The 19,653-nt window shown below is 47.0% G+C and overlaps 1 non-coding gene across 1 annotated transcript; it reads right to left on the bottom strand.

Moving 5' to 3' along the window:
* Positions 1 to 3,875: 3,875 nt before the first annotated feature.
* Positions 3,876 to 4,006, bottom strand: LOC138568115 (U8 small nucleolar RNA). The gene has a single exon (XR_011302487.1). It is a non-coding gene; the product is annotated as a U8 small nucleolar RNA (small nucleolar RNA).
* Positions 4,007 to 19,653: the final 15,647 nt, after the last annotated feature.

Below are 19,653 nucleotides of genomic sequence, written 5' to 3'. Positions count from 1 at the left end.
TGCTACGTCAATTCCACTCACATAGAGGGCTCTGTACGCCGGGTCAGGCTGATATAGTGTCCCTGTACGCTGATGATGCACTTCTTTTTGTGCATTCTCCCACCACTAATTTATCCCCGATATTGAAGGACATTGTCCACTTCGGTCACATCTCGGGCCTCAAGGTGAACTGCGCAAAATCCACGCTTTTCCCACTCACGGAGTGCACCCTCCCTCCTCCTGATACCGTGGGGTTCACGTGGGCTAAGATGAAATTCACTTATCTGGGGGATAGAAATAACACGACAGTTTGAGTCGAGCTTCGAGGAGAACTATCAAAACTACCTTGCGCACTTGGCGACCAGGACTCTAGGCTGGAGCAAATTGCTGATCTCCCTTGCAGGCAGAATAGGGATACTGAAAATGATAGTGCTGCCCCAATTACTCTACAGGTTCACCAACATCCCCCTATGGCCGGGCGAGAGCTTCTTCCAAGTATTGACTTGCACTATCAACTCCTTCCTGTGGCACTCGGGTGCGGTCAGACTTAAGCATGGTACCTTGTCTACCCCTATGGCTGATGGCGGCTTTGGGGCCCCTGATTTTCTTAAATACTGGCTGGTCTCCCAAAACCAATACACATCCTACTGGTTTAACACGGCGGACCCTCCTCCACAAGTTAGACTCGAGAAACTAACAGTTAGCGACCGGGACATCCGCTCCCTAGTGATACAACCCGTCCCCTCGGTGCTGGACACACTAGACCCGGTGGCTTGCACCTCCCTGGCGTTAAAGAAAACGTGGAGACTGTTGGACACTCCCAACCCATTCCATGGCAATCTCCCGCTATGGAACTTTCTCCCGGGGGTCCCACGTGTACCGCCACCAATTGTGCGCTACTGGGCTGAGGCGGGATACGCGCTGCTTCGTGACGTATTTGAGCAGGACAGCTTCGTCGAGTGGTCTGACCTACCGTTGCCCAGAGGGGTGGTCCGAGTGCATGGCTCGAGTACTCGTCCCTACGTAAAACCCTTAAACTGAAATACCCCATGTTTCCAGCAATACCACCGGACTATCCCACTATTGAAGAACTGACCTCCCCCACGCCTACCAGAGGGAAAATATCTAGGCTTTACACTATGGTACAATCCAGATCCACTCCGAAATTCACCGGGTTGAGGCGGCCATGTGAGGACGACCTCGGGGTGGAGGTGACGGACGAGCGCTGGGCTCACATGTGTGCTCGTATACATCGGGTGTCCTTCAAATCCTGCTTCAAATTAATACAGCTAAAGGTATTGCATAGGTTTCATTATACCCCAAGCAGGTTGCATCGTATGCTTAATGGTCACTCCCGCGATGCCCCAGGTGTGGCCAGGATGTTGCTGACTATATACACATGATTTGGTCTTGCCCCCGCCTTTCCCAATTTTGGGGGATGGTGTGCTCAACGCTCTCCGCTCTACTTGATCAACCTATCGACCCCTCCCCAATGAAGTGCCTATTCCATGACTTCTCCCGGTCTACCCCGGGATTCCAAGAACCTGGCCGGCCTTTGCATGCTCCTTGCTGTACGAGCCATTCTGCTCGGTTGGCTACGCCCCGCACCTCCCGCTCATGCTCAATGGCTCAGGGCAATTACGTGGGCCTCAGACACTGAGGAAACCTGGTCCTACTTACAACCCGCTCACTCGAGGCCTAGAGACGTTTGGCTCCAATTCCGTTCCTATATGTCAGATTTAAATGCGACACCGGATACATCTTCCCCAACTATTACACCCATTCACATTGATTCTCCATCCTGAGTCATGGTGCTCCTCACCTTGCATTTACTCCGTATGGGTACTTGATGAATATGTTCATATTGGACAAAGTAACTGTATGCCTGTATTGTTTCGATTGTACTTACCGTGTACTTGCCTTGTGTATTATTCGCCTGTGTTGTGCTGCCAAGCTAATTAATAAAAAAAAGTTTTTTTTAAAAAAACAATCCACTAAAACTCAAAAAGGAGTGCACCATATGCAGGAAAAGACACAAAATGTATTCGTACATCAACGGCCGGGAAGATGAACAGAACAAGCCAACTTCTACCCGCCCCGTACGAGCTGGACATTTTATAGCCACAAACAAAATCTTAGTATATTAGAGAAGAAAAAGTAGCAAAACATCATCCTAACATGATCATTGACCAGTCGTAACTAGTCCCCTCACCAACCCTAATCATTGTTCAAAAATGATTGGCAGTTACCATCTTGTAACAAAAAGAAACACCACCCACCCAACATGATCTCACCGCCCTTGGACAGCGAAAAATGCACCAATCCCATCTCGGGGAAACAGTTCAATAGAGGGCCTTATTCTAATTGGACCATGCCACCTCAGACAACTAGAGCCGCAACGTCCCACCGAGATTAACCAATTAGCAATGAGCCAACATGGCAGACACCTCCTCTATTAATTTCCCACTCCACCCATCTGCACCTGCTCACTGTTGTTAAGGTGGTCCCAAAGTCCCAAACAGACCTATAGGAATCAGAGTCAGCCCAGACCAGACTCAATGATGAAGTAGACAAAGTGCAAAGCAAAATCCAGCTTTATTGTCATGAAACCAGGACAGTATACAAGCATTCAGATCTTGTGACTCTCGACATGTTAATAAAAAAACAATGTTTTAAGTACTACAAATGTGTCATATGTTAGCTTGGACGAGCAACCAAGGCTTAAGCAATCAGGAGGTGATGCAGGCAAGTTATTAAGTACAGTGAGCCCCCAACCCCCACAAAGGAATGTCCACATACTTTATTAGGTGATAAAACAGCTTCATTATATAAAATAAGGTTCAGTAATATATATACATATAAATAATAACCCTTTCTATTCAGTCAGTTCTATTTCAAAGAATGGCAAATATATACACTCTACGTGGAACCAGACAATACTTAAATTCATTAATAAATGCAGGCACTACAGACAGTTTTAAAGAGACATGTGAATTCTCAAGTGCGGTGTAACAGCATAGATTAGGGAAGAAAGACTGGTTAGTTATGAACAGTGGCAGAATACATTCTTTAGACAATATAGATAATTCTATGTGAGGATCCCCCCACCTGGGCAACCAGTTTTGGAGATGCGTGGGTGTGCTGGTTAAACAGGCTGCTATCGAGGATCCAACAGAGAGAGCGTGGATCGGCCTTGGAGCCTATCCTCGTCACCTTTTTGTTGTTTGCTCTTTGAGAGCATGAGCTTCTCGTTAGCTCGCTGTGCAGCACTGAAATAAGTCTTACATCGTGATGTTGGCTCGTGGAGATGCCTGCACGCTCTGACTAGCATTGTTCCGACATCACAGGGATCTTCCAAGGTAATCGGATGAGGTGGCCGATGGGTTTGTTGAGTGCCCTGAGTCTCGTGAGTGTAATCACAACCTCATCTCACTCCTTTCATCGCGCCCATTACGTACCATGTTATGTTATCCAGCATTTACACTGAAACCATGAGTCAGCCTGCAGGGCCCCTCGGAGATCCATTTGCTCCGCATCCTACCCCGCATGGGGAAGCCCCCTAAAGCTACCATGAACTACTTGCCCGAGGAGGACAGCCAAAGACACAGGAGTTCGAATCCTGTTTTACAGCCACATGCATTTGAAAAAGAACAAACATTTGGAATCATTGGGAGTATGGCAACTCTAGCAACTGGGACGAGGAAGAGGAACGGGGTTGTAACGTAAAATGACTCACTTCGGGTGCTCATTGGGACAAAAGGAGAGCTAAATGCAAAAGTACATGAATACAAACGACTATTTTTGATAAGTAACACAATCACAACGTGAGAAATATATAAATGAACACTAACACAAACATTCTGCTTTGTAACTCGTAAAAAAAGATCTTCAGAGGTTTCAGATTGGAGGCCCTGGGGGTGTTGAGCTCCCCAGGTCTCGAGAGAGTAATCACGAACTCATCTCACTCCTTTCATCATCTGCTGTTTCTCCCGGAGGAGGAACAGGCAAGGATTAACCTTACTGAAAATAAAGGACAAATATGAACGCCACCTGCCAATATTCAGAGACCATGATATTCTAATGGTGAGTAAATAAACTTCAGCAATCTATGGGAATTCTTATAATGTGGTGCTGTATAAAGAGAGACGATGACCTTTCTCGACTAGTGAAAGAAGACAAAAGCAAAGAGAATGTACTATACCCAGCAGCCAGCTCGCTCAAATTTGCATACACGTTTTCCGTGCATGTAACTGGCGCTGGGCTAATTGTACAGAGAACTAGAGAGCTAATTTCACTCACAGTGTGGGCATGACTTTGACAGGTCCGGACGTCATGTTGGTAACGTTGGTGGACAAAACAGATGTACTACCTTTCACTTTCACAAAGCTACAACGTATCCACGTGTAACAATGGTTGATTCTGTGCTACTACAAATTATAAATGTGAAAGGAGCCCGAACACATTGGGCATCATTACGACCCTGGCGGAACGGGTTAAACGGCGCCGTAAAAGGCTGCGTCGCCGTTCAACCCGTTCCGCCACATTACGAGGTCCCCTCGCGGGACACGTTAAGCACGCCTGGGAAAACCAAGCGTGCATACCGGGTCCCGCGAGGGGAAGAGGGAGCAAACAACGGGCCATCTCGTAATGGCCCGTTGTTTACTCCCTCTCCCATTCCCATTCAGCCCTATGGGGCTGAAATGGGAATGGGGATGAACCGTGTCCGTGTCCTCGAGTGAGGAATTACCGGGCCATCCGACCTCGGAATGGTCCGGTAAGTCCTCATTCCGAGGACACGGATGCGGTTTTGCCGGCAGCCATGCCGCCAATAGCGGCATGGCTACCGGCATACCTCGTAATGAGGCCCATTGTGTTTACTTCGGTTTGGTAGTTGTACAGGTTTTAAGGAATCCTTATGATGTCTCCAATGTGCAACTCTTTTCTGTGCACATGTGTTACTGTATATTACCTCCACGCCCCTCTTCCTTGTCCCAGTACTTAATAATGAGGCACAAGCCTGTCCTGCTCATTCGTCATAGCTATACTCTCCAGATCTCCCAGCATTATCCAGGTATTTTGGCTCTTGGAATTATAAAATGGGGATACAGAATAGACTTTTCACCCCCTGGGGTTCTGTCAAAAACCAAGAGGGCTACAACCAGTGGTCGAAGTGTACGAAAAGAAGTAGTGGAACTATGTTCCCTACTGGCCTGCACTGCTCCCTACGGGACCCCATCGCTGCGCCCCCTCCCATCTACAATTAAAAAAACCAAAAGACATGTGCCTGCTGTTTAAGGAAACGTCCTGTGCAGTGCACTGAAAATGCAAGGAAACGTCCTGTGCAGTGCAATGAAAATGCAAGTTCCAACCTCTTTCTACACTTTTATTTTTTAACGAAACCGTTCGGAACGGTTTCTTTTTAAAATAAAAGTATAGGAACGGTAAAACTTAATTAATAGATTAATAGAGGAGCACCGCTCAGACAGCAAGGTACTGAAGAGAACGTACATATACGAACGCCATGTGCCAGTTTTCAGAGACCATCGTATTGTAATGGTGATTAAATTCACTTTTACAGTTTATGGGAATTCCTACCACAATAAGGTGTTGTATAAAGAGAGAGGACGCCCCTTCTTGACTAGTGAAAGAAGGGAAACGCAAAGAGAATTTCCTATTCCCAGCAGCCAGCTCGCTCAAATTTGCATACACGTTTTCCGTGCATGAACCGCGCTGGGCTCATTGTACAGAAAACTTAGAGAGCTAATTTCACTCACATTGTGGGCATGAGTTGGACAGGTACGGACTGTTGGTAACGTTGGTGGACAAAACAGATTTACTATCTTTCGCTCTCACAAAGCTACAACATACCCACGTATAATTTTGGCTCCCGTAATTATAAAATGGGGATACAGAATAGATTTTTCACCCCCTGGGGGTTCTGTCAAAAACCAAGAGGGCTACAACGGAGCAAAGCATCCAAGAATTGCCCACGAAAAGGACTATCAGGTAAGTCCCAAGAGGCAGAGAGGTCAGGCGGTTTATTTTTTAATTTTTTTTTAAATTTACTTGTAATACAAAGTTTACAAAAGTTAATTCATCAAGTTTAAATTGTTCCCCTTTCTTTACTACTTAAAAGTTTGAGTATTTGAAGTTCAGCTGTTCTCAACATCCATGATTGTCCTTCTGTCTCCTGCTCTCGTTTAATGCTCGTGTACGAGGCCAATTTTTTTAAAAAATAGTGTCACCGCCACTGTCCATTCAGTTTTCTCCCCTCCCATCAGGTGAATCCACCAGTCTTCGTCTTCAACTGTAGTTGACCTACCCAGGAATTTCATTAGGTAGGTTTCTCTTGCTTCCTGGGTACCCTCGCACATCAGCAGAAAGTGTCGGATTGATTCCATCTGCTGGGTATTACAGTATCGGCACGTGTCCGAGGGGGACTCACCTCTTCTTGCCAAGATCTCGTTAGTCTTTAGGAGGTTGAGTCTAATTCTGAGGAAGGTATTGCGCAGGTACTTATGCGGGAATTTCTTTAAGTAACCTCTCACCTCGTTGATTCTTTTTGGTACTGTGGGGAAGTTTTTGATTGATTTGTACGAAGTGGCGTTGTCCTGAGTTCTGATCCAGTCCAGTTCAGCCAGTTTTTTCGCCAACTTCGTTGCATTTTGTATTAGTGTGGCTCTCGTCAGGGCCACCTCATCAAACAGGTTAGCACAGTGTTACGCCCAAGTTACTAGAATTTTGTTTTTTCCACTGTTTAATTCGTTCTTCAAAATCTCAAAGACAGGCACTGAGGAGTCAGTGATCACTTTTCTAAAGAGCATCAAAGTGTTCCTTGCTACAATCCCCTTCAGTGAAGGCAGGCATAGTTCTTGTCTGATATGGCAGATTGGAACCGACTTTGGAAGCCCCAACACCTTCTTCCAAAATTGCCCTTCCAGTCTGTCCCAGAACTGGCTAGGGATTTGTGGAATAGCTTCCGCCCCGTACATTATGCACGGTACGACCTTGGCTTTAAACAAAGACAGTACCGGGATCAAGGAAAGCTTCCCGAACTTCCTGTCGATCATCCTTGCTTGACATGCCAAGAGTCTTTGTTTTTGCTAGTAGTGTCTCCTGCATTGGTTTTCCTATGGTGCTGTTGCGTAAACGTCACTCCCAGGTATTTGAAACTCTTCACGATTTTGATTTTCTCGTTCCCCACACTCCATTTCTCTTTGCCTGCTGTTCGAGTTGTTGTTTCGAAGGCCATGATCTTGGTTTTGCTCTTGTTTGGTTAGAGGTGGTTATTTTCCAAATACATAAGCAAACTGCCCAACTGTCTTTGGAGCCCTACCGCTGTCTAGTCTAACAGGATGATGTTATCCGCGTATAGGAGTCTCTATTTTCGCCCCTCCTAGCGATGGGGGGAAGCACCTAGTTGTAACGAACTCCTCTTCCAGATCTGCTATGTATGCATTATACAGGGCTGGAGCTAGCGGACAGCCCTCCTTTATTCCTCAAGCAGTTCGAATTTCCTTTGATAGGGCCCCTTCGCCGTTCAGACAGACTCTCATTGTGGTGTCCTCGTATAGGGCCCTGATTGGAGCTAGGATTTTATCCGGGCAGTTCCTGCAAGTTAGTTTAGCCCACAGGCGTTCTCGATCCACTCGATCGAAAGCCTACACGAGGTCTACAAAGGCCATAAATATTCGCGGTGCTCCTTGTTGGACTTTTGCTTTGAGAGAGCATAATAAGAGAATGTTCGCTGTAGCGCTGATATTTCTGACAAACACCGTCTGAAATCGATCCGTGTAGTTGGGATTCTTTTAGCCAGGTGTTAAGGCCATCCAGGGCGCATGACCCAAAGACCTTCCCAATAACATCCAGGAGCGCTCTGGGGCGATAGTTCCTTGGGTCTTCTTTAGCTCCTTTTTTAAAGATCGGGACCACGTTTGATGTCTTCCAGGAGGGGGGCACTTTGTTACTTATGTTGCAGTTCTGAAAGATCTGACCAATAAAAGGGGACCAGGTTTCAACATTTACCTTCAGATCTATATTAGAGATGACATCTGGCCCTGGCGCTCTAGAGTTTTTTAGTTTGTTAATTTTTGATGTAATTGAAGTTCACATGGGATTTCCCACTTTGTCACTTGATGCCCAGGGATTTTGGATGTTTGACCCTCCTGGATTTTGTACAGTGTCTTGAAGAAGTCCACCACTTGCTCTTCACTCACGTTGTTCTGTAAATTGGTCTTCGTCTTTGATGTCTTCGAGTGGATTAGCGACCAAAGTTCTTTGTTGCTTTTCTTCGTGAGTATTCGCAGCATTTGTTCTGCGTCTTGTTGAAGGAGACTGGCACGGTGGTGCCTCACCCAGTTTTTATACTGGCGTTGAGCTTGATGTTATCTGTTTTGCAGCTAATTTGAGTTGTTTTTTTTTGCCATTCGTTGGATTTTTCTCAAGGCCGCTCTTTGCACACCCACGTCCTTGTTATAGCTGTGTTTGTGAGCTATATGCTTTGCGCCCCTTTGTTGCTTTGTTCTGCAATATGTTTGCAATAGCGGCACATAGTAAACAATTGTGGGTTCGGTTATTATGTCCTTGAAGTTCTTGGTGGTGTTTTTGTAGGCCTTGGCAATTTCACTTATGCTTTCCGCCGTTAACCTTAGGCGGTTGCCTCTCGGGCCTGTTTCCAGTCCTTGTATCATATGTTCTTGCACAGGTCTGTATTGGTACCAGGTCGTTTCTAAGATGTTATGATCGCAGTTGTCTGTTTTGACCACGTTGAAAGACTTGATCATACTCAGTAGGTCCCTCGATACAATTGTGTGGTTAGTGTTCCCTTTTTGATAACATCCTTTCCACGTGGGGATCTCCTTGTTCTTTTTTGGATCGCAGCCAATGGAGATTATGCAAGTCCCATTTTTCCATCAGGTTTTCCCATCTTTTAGCTCTGTCCTCGTCAGCTGCGGATCTGACGCTAGTGGGAATAGCACCATCCTCCATTGTGCTATTTAAATCTCCATTTATTATAATGTGGTTGAGTTGTTGGATTTCACTCTCATCTTCCAAAAGGTTGTCGATGCACTCCAGATATTGGTCAGTGGCAATCTCTACTGGATTCCAGAACGTGTTGATAACCAGGATTTTTTTGGGAGGTTTTTTTCCCCCCATTTCTCCACTGTTGAGTTGCCACCCCAATCTGGTGGCCTGAATCAGGGGGGAGAGATGTAATTCTGCCAGGTGCTCTAAGCCACTTCCCGATCTTACTGCCGTCAGAAGACCAGCCCTTAGTCTTCTTGCGCTTCCCTTCTCTGCCCGGGTAAAGGTCAGGGTGTATCCATCGAGGTATGGCTTCGTCATCACCCATGTTTCCTGCAAACACAGGATATCGAATGATCCCAGCTTAACATCGGACCTTGCTGTCAAGTGGGAAAACCCTCGGGTGTTCCATGAGCCCATTGTCAGGTGGGTCGGCTTCACCTGTTGGCTCAACGAGGGCGTTCTGTCCACTAATTGCTAGATTTTGTTTGTATATTGCGCGTTTTCGATATCCACGTTCGGTTTTGTTGTGAGGCCGAGCTCCTTTGTTCGATACCTCTCTCGTCTCTGGAGGATCTCCGAGGGCTTTGGGCTATTGTGATTCTTATTTTTGCTTCAGGGCCTTTTGGCCATCTTTCCGGTTTTCCTAATCGGTTGCCCTCTGAGGATTTCTTGTAATCATTCTGGGGCACCTCCTCCCTCCTCTTCCTTTCGTTCGACTTGTGTGTGCCATGCAGTCGGCCGTTGTGCTGTTTGTTTTGTAGGTTTCCACTCTGCCAACGGTTGCCCTTGTCTTGTTCGTTCCTTTTTTGTCCGTTCGCTGATTTCTCATTCGTAGTAGATGATCTTGTCTTTAAACTTCTTTGCGCCTCGTCGCTCCTCTGTTTAGTGTTGTCCTGTATTTCTTTCAGATCATATCCCAGGTATCGAAGGTTGGATATCTCAGCCTTTAAAATGTTGCTTACTAATGCAGATGATATATGTAGGTAGGCCTGGTCTTTCCTGCCTTTTTTGCAAGGTTCAACGATTTTTAGGTCTTCAGAGGTCTTTTGCTGTAAATTTGGGACTTAATCAAAGATATTCAGCGTTGTGTTCCTGCTTAGTCTAAAATCATCTGACTTTTCTGTTGTTCTCTCCATTTTGAAGATGCAGCAGTCGGTCTTAATGCGTTTATTCGTTGGGCTCCTTGACCGTTCCTTACTCATATCATGAGTTACTCTGCCCCTACTTTGTTCTCTCGCTTTACTTCGTTGACTGTCACTTGGAAGGTTCTCTAACTTCCTCTTGGTTTTAGTCTCTCTCTGCGAAGGCCTGGGGCATCCTGTGCTTAGCCCATGTCTGCGTTTGTCCTGGGGAGAGTTACTCTCTCTTCTTGACTTTGGGACCTTGGGTGAACGGGGATCCTGTGCCCTACGTTTGTCTTCCATAGTTCTAAACTGGGTCTCGCTGTGCTTCCGACCTCTTTGGTTCTTTAAATGTGGGTCTGGTACTTCGACATATCTAGGCACACTTGCATTTCGTGCTCTAGGCTTGGATGGAGGTATGTCCAATTCAGAATCTTCAACCGTGTATGTGCTTAGGTTCAGTAGGGCCTCCATAGAATTGACCTCTTCCTCCACTTTCTTTTCCTCCGAGAATTTCCTTTTTCTCGACTCTCTTTTATCCGCTAGTGAAACCCTGGTGGTTTCGCTGGCCCAAGTTCTTCGCTTCGCTATTGCAGTGCGTCTTGCTAGCTTTGTTGGGGTCAGTATTTTTAAGACCACTCTCTTAGCTTCTGCTTTGTCAGGGCTTGGTCCTGCTTTTAATTTTGGCTTATCCGCTGGTTTAGGTTTCTTGTTAAAGAAGTTTTCAAATTCTTTCAGTTTTGTATTTGAGGGTTTAGCTTGTGATTTGTTGCCCAGCACGTTTTCAGTTACAATCGGGGTTATTCCCGGGCAGTCCATATTAATGCAGCCATTGTCCGTGTATTCATCACATTCTTTCCACAGGCTATCAGCTCGCTGGTTTTGTTCTGGCAATTGTCGCTGGTCTGGGTTCCTTGTGCTTTTCCCTCCGAGTCCATTTGGCACGATGTACCTTGCTCTCTATTGTTCTCTAGTCTTGCTTCTTTGATCATTATATGCTTTTCTAGATATAGTAGCTTGGTATGCATTAGGGCCATGATCGCTGCTTGGTCTCTCACTGAATCATTCAGGGCTTCATACAATTTGCTAAAGGGAGCAAGTGCAATCGTCACTGTGGACATTACTCCCATTAGATCTATTTTCTTTTGTGGTGTATCCCTTGAGCCCCCCTGTAGTGAGTCTCTTCCCTCCCTAGGCCTGTTTGGAGGGGTGCACACCTCTGGTGCCAGTGTTGGTTTACCATGCGTTCCACGTTGTGGCGTGTTTACCCTGATTTTATTGGTTGTGTTCATAACATCCTTGCACCTGGGGGGGCTTCTTAGGGCATTCCGCAGGTCATGATGAATATGGACTGAGGCGTCTCCTTGCGGGTGTCCATAGGGAAGCCCACTATTCAATTCCACCCTCTCACCCACGGGTGGTGGGGTCCTTTTTGATTTTTCAATCGACAAGTTGGGCTCCGGTGTCACCGAGCCTGCCGTCTGTGGAGGTATAGGGGGAATTGGAGAGGCGGGAGGTGGTTTCCCAAAGTGCCATCTTACTGGCGTTTCAAGTGGTACTGGTTTACCTACAGCCATCTGTTTTACTGCCCCCACCTCCTCCGGGCTGTTAGGTGGTTGTTCTATGAGGATAGATTCTTCTACCGCGACTCACCCTTCCAAAAGCTCGCCATCCGAGATTTCTTTCTGTAGTAGGGACGTACAGGCTCCCTTTTTCTTGAAGAGGTTTGCAACAAGGATGTGGGAGATAGTTTTAATTGTTTTGTTCTTTTGGCTTGATCCTCTGTAATATGGTTTTGATGTATATTTCCCAGCATTCAGTTTTTTTTGTTTAGTTGCTGTTGTTGCACGCTCCTTTCTCTTCACTGGTCTGGCCTCCTCAATACTGTCAGGCTGCCTGCAGGGGTCAGTGTCCTCACCCACTTGGTGTTGCACTGCATGCTCCTCCCCCTTCCCAGTCGCAGCCTCGCAATCCGCGCTCTGCTTCTCCACATCCACGGGGGCCTCCGTGCACGCCGCCGGCAGGGCTAGCAGGGGGTCCCCCCTCCTCCTCGGGGACCCCGCAGCTCAAGCCGGAGGCTGCGGCAGCTCCCGAGTGCGCCCCCTCACTCGAACCAGCAGTGCTGGCGGTGGGTGCAGCTCCCTGGGGCGAGTCCTCAGCCCCCAGGTCTGCCTACAGTGATGTCCATGCTCGCCCCCACTCACCGCCCCCAACACGGCCAAGCTCGCTCCATCCTCGGGCGCATGGACGTCCACCGCCACCCCTCCCAAAAGGGGGGCGTCACTGTGGCAGGCGGAACAACGCCTAAAGGGTTATCCACCGCCGCCAAATCACTCGATGCCTACATAGCCCCTCCAGCCCAGCGCCCCTGCGGTGGCCCCAGAGGCAGCGTTACCCCAGGCATCTCCGCCACAGGCAAGGTGAGTGCAGCTGGCTGATGGTTGCTATCGCTCACCGTGGGTTTGTCTGCACTGTTTGTTGGCGCAGTATTGTGATTGAAGCAAGTGTCTCCAGTTTTTAGTTCGGTCATAACTTCTACATCGGGATAATCAATGTGCACCTCGCTCACCTCGTCCACCCTCGTCTCCTTCAGCCCCCCTATGCACTGGAGACCCGAGAGGTTCCTTAAAATCAAAGACAGGGTGAGCCTCGGTTGGGGTATTCCTGGTGTTAAAGAGAATCGGGGGGGCACTAACAGCTGGTTTATTAGGAGAGATCACCAAATCATTGGAAATGTTAGTAGGGGGTTTTAATGCAGGGATATGCGGTACACTAGATCTTGATGTTGTGGAAAAAGGTGCAAGACCTATGCCCATCTTCCTTTTACCTCTTGACTCAGTAGGTTCATCAGGTCCAGCCAGGTCCTCATTCTCCTTATCTTGTAAAGGAACTCCGTCTCAACAGAGTCTGGTGCTTCTCAAGCGGTGATCCTCAAACTCCCCGCCGCCGCTGCCGTCCTGCCTGTCATGACTGCAGGACTGCACCACTCAGCAACCACTCCGCAGCCGCTCTGCGGGCGCTCTGTGGTCACACTAGGTTTTTATCAACAGCTCCTCCCTGTCAGCCTCCCAGTCAGCCAGTAGACAGGGCAGAAAGACTCTGCTCAGAACAGCCAGGTATGGAGTGACTGCAGGACTGCACCACTCCGCAACCACTCTGCGGCCGCTCCGCGGTCAGACTGGGTTTTTATCAACAGCTCCTCCCAGTCAGCCTCCCAGTCAGCCAGTAGACAGGGCAGAAAGACTCTGCTCAGAACAGCCAAGTATGGAGTGACTGCAGGACTGCACCACTCAGCAACCACTACGCCGTTTATTCTATTATCCTTCTGGTTCCCAAGGTGTCCGTGAAGTTCAGGTCGATGCTGAATTTACAATGCTTGTTCCATTATTATTCTACAAACCACTTCAAAATATTAAACCTCTGATCAGGAAATGAGATTTCTTGGAATCTTTAGACTTAAAATGCGCATGCTTCCACATAGCAATCAGAAACACTGACATTTCCTGAGATGTGCAGCAGGGGCTCAACCCTTTCAATTCAAGGATCTCCCCTTTGGATTGAAGATGGAGCCTCGAGCTGTCACGAAGCTGATGGGCCCAGAGATATCTCTTCTTCATACCAAAGGGAGGTACATAGCTCCCAACGTTTTGTCATCCCATGGTGGGAGAACACAGCTGATTTTGCTTTTGGCAGGTGAAAGCCCATTCATTTACATGGAAGGGTAAAGGGATTGGCGGGGGAGAGAGCTGCTTTCAGGGTGGGTGCCACCCGTCAAAAGCGTGTGAGTTGAGAGGTATGGAAGTATCCACATACATCAATGACTGGTCGTTCAGGGCAGCATCAAGATCACAGTTGGTCAGCCAGCTGGAGGAGGAGGGCAGCATTCTGAAGAAGATGGATCTTGCAAAGTGCCCTTTCCCAGAGATGACCAGGATCTGTAGGTACAAAATGAAAGCTTCTTTACTTGTTACAGTTCAGGATTGAAGAACTCGAAATCTTACAGGAGACGAGACTCAGGTATGGTAATGGAAACATTGTTAGGGAGAATTCTCTTATAAGGCTAATTTCCCAAACCTAGTGAGACCCCCAGCAGCTTTGCTGGATTTTTGGGGTTTGTTTTTTTCTCCTGCTAAGAGTGAGACTCTTTTCCTCCCACTCTTAGGCATGATTTGAGGTATGTCTTTGATTTATTGTGTGCTTATGGGCTATGGGGTCATTTACTCCATAAGGTATCATCTGTTTTAGTGTATGTGTTACACAGCACCCTCAATGCAGTAACACAGGGGTGTCATAGTGACCCCCAAACATAGTCTCCATACCCTGGGGCTGACTACTGTCTCCCAGGGCATGTAAAGTCACCATTGGCTTTACTAGTCCAAAATTGTGAACAGAACCAGTACAAACCATCATATTGTGGAAGTACTGGAAGGGGTTAATTAGATTGCCCCTGGGTCTGTTTCCAAGGGGGCACTGTCCAGTCCCCCCTTGTCGAGTTTCTGGCTAGTGGCAGTGGTTACCACTCAAAATATTCCACTGGAATATTTCCCATGGGATTTTCCCATTGGTTTTAAACGCACCACGTTTTGGTGCAATGTTAAAGATACCGCCGGTTTATTTATTTAATATAAAATCACCGGTTGGGTCTTTTCGCCAGAACTCTTTTCCAAAATGGCGTTTGTGTCCGTCTCTGTAACTCCAACCAAGGTCGGGCCCTTTGTTCCACTTTTTGGCGGGCTTCTCCACAGAAGCCCTCCAACTGGTGCCACTCTGTCTGGCTTCCACAGGATGTGTGGGTGGGGGAATTGGCACCCTGGACTGCATTGCCTTAGCAACCCAAGTCACACTCTGTTCTGATTGGCCCAGTGGTGAGCCGCCCGGCTCACCACTTAGCATGTATGAGTGACAGCTAGGCTGATGAATGGGGGTTTTTCTGCATAAAAGCAGGGCTTTGGGGACTGGAAATTCAGAAGTCACCACAGGACCTAAGAAATCCAAAGAGGGGAGAAGCTGAGCCATCTTCAACGATGACACCACCGGTGGAGCCCTCCTGCAATGACCTCACCACTTTCCCGACGACAAGAGAAGATCTTCTGCTGAAAGAGTCTTCTTCCTCTGAGCTGGTGGGATCAACCAGTCCGCCATTCGCCTTCCAGGATGTCTCTTGGTCGAATCGCCAGTGCCAAGCACCCCGGCGGCCGGATAGCCAAGCTTCACCACTATGACCGTGAATAAAAGGAACGCACCTTTTTACCGAACGAACTCCGCGGCTGGTCTCTTCCCTGGGCAGTGCAATGACTCCAAGTTTGCTCCTCCACGAGATCTTCTCTTCCCCTGGTCGAAACCACGAACTGCACCCACTGCCAGGAACAACTGCCACCGCTGGAGCTTCCTCAACTTTAAAGGTACTGTGTTCCACCTGGCCTCCCTTTCTGCGGATTGCTAAAGGTGACCCTTAAATCCTTGGCTTTCCAACTGGGTTGGCCCCCAGACCTTCTAACTTTATCTTTTGCATCAAACCAACCTCCTTTGAACATTTCTACAAAGACTTGAGTGCTTTTTAAACTGTGTGATCTTGGGCACATTTCGCCTTGCTCCATTTAAAGTGGGCCTGGCCTATGAACTTTGGCTCTACAGTAGATTCTGCCTTCACTAACTTGCTGTGGTCTTATAAAAGTGTTGGGAACTGTTTTATTTTCATGCCCTGTCTTTTTCTCTCCCTTTTACCTAATTATTGGAGTGCCATCTAAGTTACGCGCTCACATCTGTTTTTACAAATTGTGGTGTTTTGACCTAGACTTGTCTAATAATTATTAAGGGAGGTGTGTATACTTTCTAATTGTGTTTGAACTTGCTTTTGATTTATAGTGCTAGTGTATTTCCTTAAGTGTGTGTTAAATAAATAAGTATATACTTTTGATACCAAGCTCTGGTCAGTGTTTGCTTGCTCTACTGTGTTTTTGGCCCTATTGTGTATTCTCTGTATACTGCCCTACTCATCTTGAGAGAGGTCTGACTGCTCAGCCACAGCTACCTGGTAAATCTGGCTGGTACAGACTGCTATCAATTGGGTTTACTGCTTACTCCTGTAGTCTTAATCTTTTTGCAGTGTTCCCCAAGGGAACTGCACAGGATTCTGCCTAACACTGGTGGTCAGCGGTGGGATTTGTATTGAGGATACATTATAGAGTGCTTCTGATACTTTAGTGCAACTAACCACAAAGCTTAGGACTAGAAAAGTTTATTTTCTAACAAATCAGCTATGGAAAGTTACAGCCAGGAGTCTCTTACTACAAATACAGCTGATTGTTTAAGAGCCCTTTGTAGACATAAGAATCTCCCTGTAAAAGGCAAGAAAATAGAATTGATTCAAAGATTGTTAGAAAACCAAAGTCTGGGTAGTGGTTCAGATGAGCCTACCTCCCCAGCAAATGTAGACAACAGTGATGTAGTTAATATGGATCAAAGTGTTGATAATATTGTTGTAGATTCAGAAGAGGAAGGTGAGACTAATGTAACTGTCCCCACTGGCCCTCTGCCTGCTCTAGCACCTCAAGCTGTGTCTACTAGACCGTTGTCAGGTCACACATTAAGTCCTGCATTCATTGAACTAGAAAAAATGAGGCTTGAATTAGAGTTCAAAAGAATTAGTGCACAAATTGAACAAAAGCACCAAGAACTAAGGCTCAGAGAAATGAAGAAATTGTCTGTAGAAAATGCTTCTCTCCCCGGATCCTCTAGGAGTTCCAGTCCCAAAAGACCCCAGATGCCTAAAGAGATTGTGGGTATGTATGAACCTAAGTTGGATGTGTTAGATTGGTTGGCTATGTTTGAGTATAATCATGGGCTCCAGGACATCACAGGCAATCAGTTGCTTCCTTGGTTGTTCTCTAGGCTCCCCCTGTTGCATCTGATGTGATAATGGAGTTGGGGGAGGTGGATAGGAAGGACTATGAATGTGTGAAGCTAGCTTTAATAGCTAGATTTGGGAAGGCCCCTTCCCAGTACCTTAAAAGGTTTAGGACCCTCAAAAAGCATGATGGTACCCCTTGGGCTACCTGGGTGAATGAAAGTTTGAAGAACTTAGAAGGATGGATTAAGGGTTACAGAGTGAACTCCTATGAGGGAATGAGAAATCTTGTTATGCTGGAGTCAATTTATGATGCCTGTTCTCCTGAGCTCAGACAGCACTTATCTGATTCAAAGGAAATTGATCCCAGGAAGCTAGCTAAGGCTGTTGTCTTGTGGGTTGCCAACAGGGCTACTCACAAGGATTCAGGGGTCACTCAGAAAAAGGATGAGGGAAGGCAGCCACCAAAAAAGAATCCAGAGAATTCTAATACCTCCCATAGCAAAGAGGGCCACAAACAACAAAATAACCAGGGTAAGCCACCAGGGAAAGCAAATCAGGCTAGTGTACCTTCTGGTCCCCAACCAGAAGGAGGTCAGAACAAGCCACCATTCCAGAGAGCATTTGGAACATGCTATGTCTGTAAGGCCACTGACCATATCAAAGGAGATCCCAGATGTAACGGTAAACCTGCAGGGATCGGCACAGTCTCCTTAGCCTTCACTCCTGAGGAGGAAGCACAAATGGCTAGTGCTCACTTTGAAGTCTTTGCTGAAGAACCCTTGGATCTTCAAGCAACCGTATCCTTAGAGTCCATGGGTCTGGTTAGCAAACAGAATAGGGGTGTGTATGACTCCCTACCAGCAAACACTAAAGTATATTACATGGACAGTGTTCTTGTCAATGGCCAGGATACTCCTGCCAGGAGAGACACTGGGCCAGCAGAACAGTAGTGGATGAAAGCTTTTTCAAGCCTGGGGATGTTGCTAAGGCACCCAAAGGTCCCACTAAATTTTCTGGAGGCCCTGTCCAGATGGTTCTTATTCTACCAGCCCTCATTCAATGTAATAACATGACAGTGAGGATTCAGACTGAGGTGCCTGGGAGAGTCCTGTTGGGGAATGATCTAAAAACTCTAGGAGTAGTATCCAGTACCCCCAGGCCTCCCAGTATGGAGAAGCAGGACCTAACCAAATTGGCTAGAGAGGCCACCTTAAGGAACCGCTCTAAGCCTGTGGGAACCTCTACTGAGAACCCCAACCCAAGCCCTGGTGTTAGTAAGTTGACCTCTAACCCAGGCAAATTTCAGGCTAGTATGTTAGGGAAATGGGAGCCCGAACCAAGCTCCATCATTGTTCCCCCAGTTTTAGAGTCTCTGACTCCCCCTGCTTCTGAGGAAGGGGTGGATAGACCAACTGGACCCCTCTCTAGGCCTAAGAGAACTGGTAATTCTCAGTGCTGTTGGAAAACCAGAAAAGAAAAGTCTAAGGCCAAAAACCTTCAGACTGTTGGACCATCTACTGAAGACTCCAACTCAAATACTAGTATTGGGAGGGAAACTCCTAAAGTAGGTAAGGTTAGATCTAAGAGAAATGGGAAACACGTACATTGCCTAACCCCAACCCCTCCACCCAAGAGGCCTGAGACCCAACCTGCTCCCAACAGAGAGGTGGTGAGGAACCCTGGAGGCCCCTCTAGATCTAAGGGAATCCTTTATAAGGACCCCTTGAAAAAGCCTATCAAAGGTTCAGGAGTTGTACCAACTTCTGAGGGACTGGTCAACCAGATCCCCTATAGACTTAAAAAGGAAGATGTTCCTCAAAGGGTTTGTAGGTCATATAGCTTACAAAGGAAAACCTTTGATTTTACCATTGAACACAGGTCAGGGTGTCACCACCAAAATGCTGATGGTCTCTCTAGGATGTTTTTAACCAACTAGAGGTATGTGATTCATCCAGGAGTGGATTCAATCCGCCTGTCCCTTAGTCTGGGGGGTGGGGGGGGCGAGTGTTAGGGAGAATTCTCTTATAAGGCTAATTTACCAAACCTGGTGAGTCCCCCAGCAGCTTTGCTGGATTGTTGGGGTTTGTATTTTTCTCCTGCTAAGAGTGAGACTCTTTTCCTCCCACTCTTAGGCATGATTTGAGGTATGTCTTTGATTTATTGTGTGCTTATGGGCTATGGGGTCTTTTACTCCATAGGGTATCAATCTGTTTTAGTGTATGTGTTACACAGCACCCTCGGTGCAGTAACACAGGGGTGTCATAGTGACCCCCAAACATAGACTCCATACCCTGGGACTTATTAAGGGCATGGCTGCCTCCAAACTCGTAATGGGGCCCTAGGTCTTTCTGCTCAGTTTGCCTTAGCAGTTCAAAATGACAACATGTTTGCTACTCTCAAAGCATATAAGACGCACTAGAACATCTTTGTGAGATCGTGTCAGAAGAAGGAAGTTTAGGCAATGCGATGTTCAGCTCATGCTATGTTTCAATTAATGAAAGACGGCTTTGATTGGGGTGGCTCTGCATTCTGTAAGAGCACAATGTGTATACATGTATTTAGGGAGTCTTGGGGTCACATGCAGAGGCAGAAAAACAGGTGTCCAGTTTTCAAAAGCTAAGGCACTAGCAGTATAAGGGGTCTCTAATTGGGAACTTCAATTTGTACCTAGGGCTT

Source organism: Ambystoma mexicanum, chromosome 2p (genome assembly GCF_040938575.1).
Source record: "Ambystoma mexicanum isolate Mex_15411 chromosome 2p, UKY_AmexF1_1, whole genome shotgun sequence".
Taxonomy (NCBI): domain Eukaryota; kingdom Metazoa; phylum Chordata; class Amphibia; order Caudata; family Ambystomatidae; genus Ambystoma; species Ambystoma mexicanum.
This window is presented reverse-complemented; position numbering and strand designations above follow the sequence as displayed.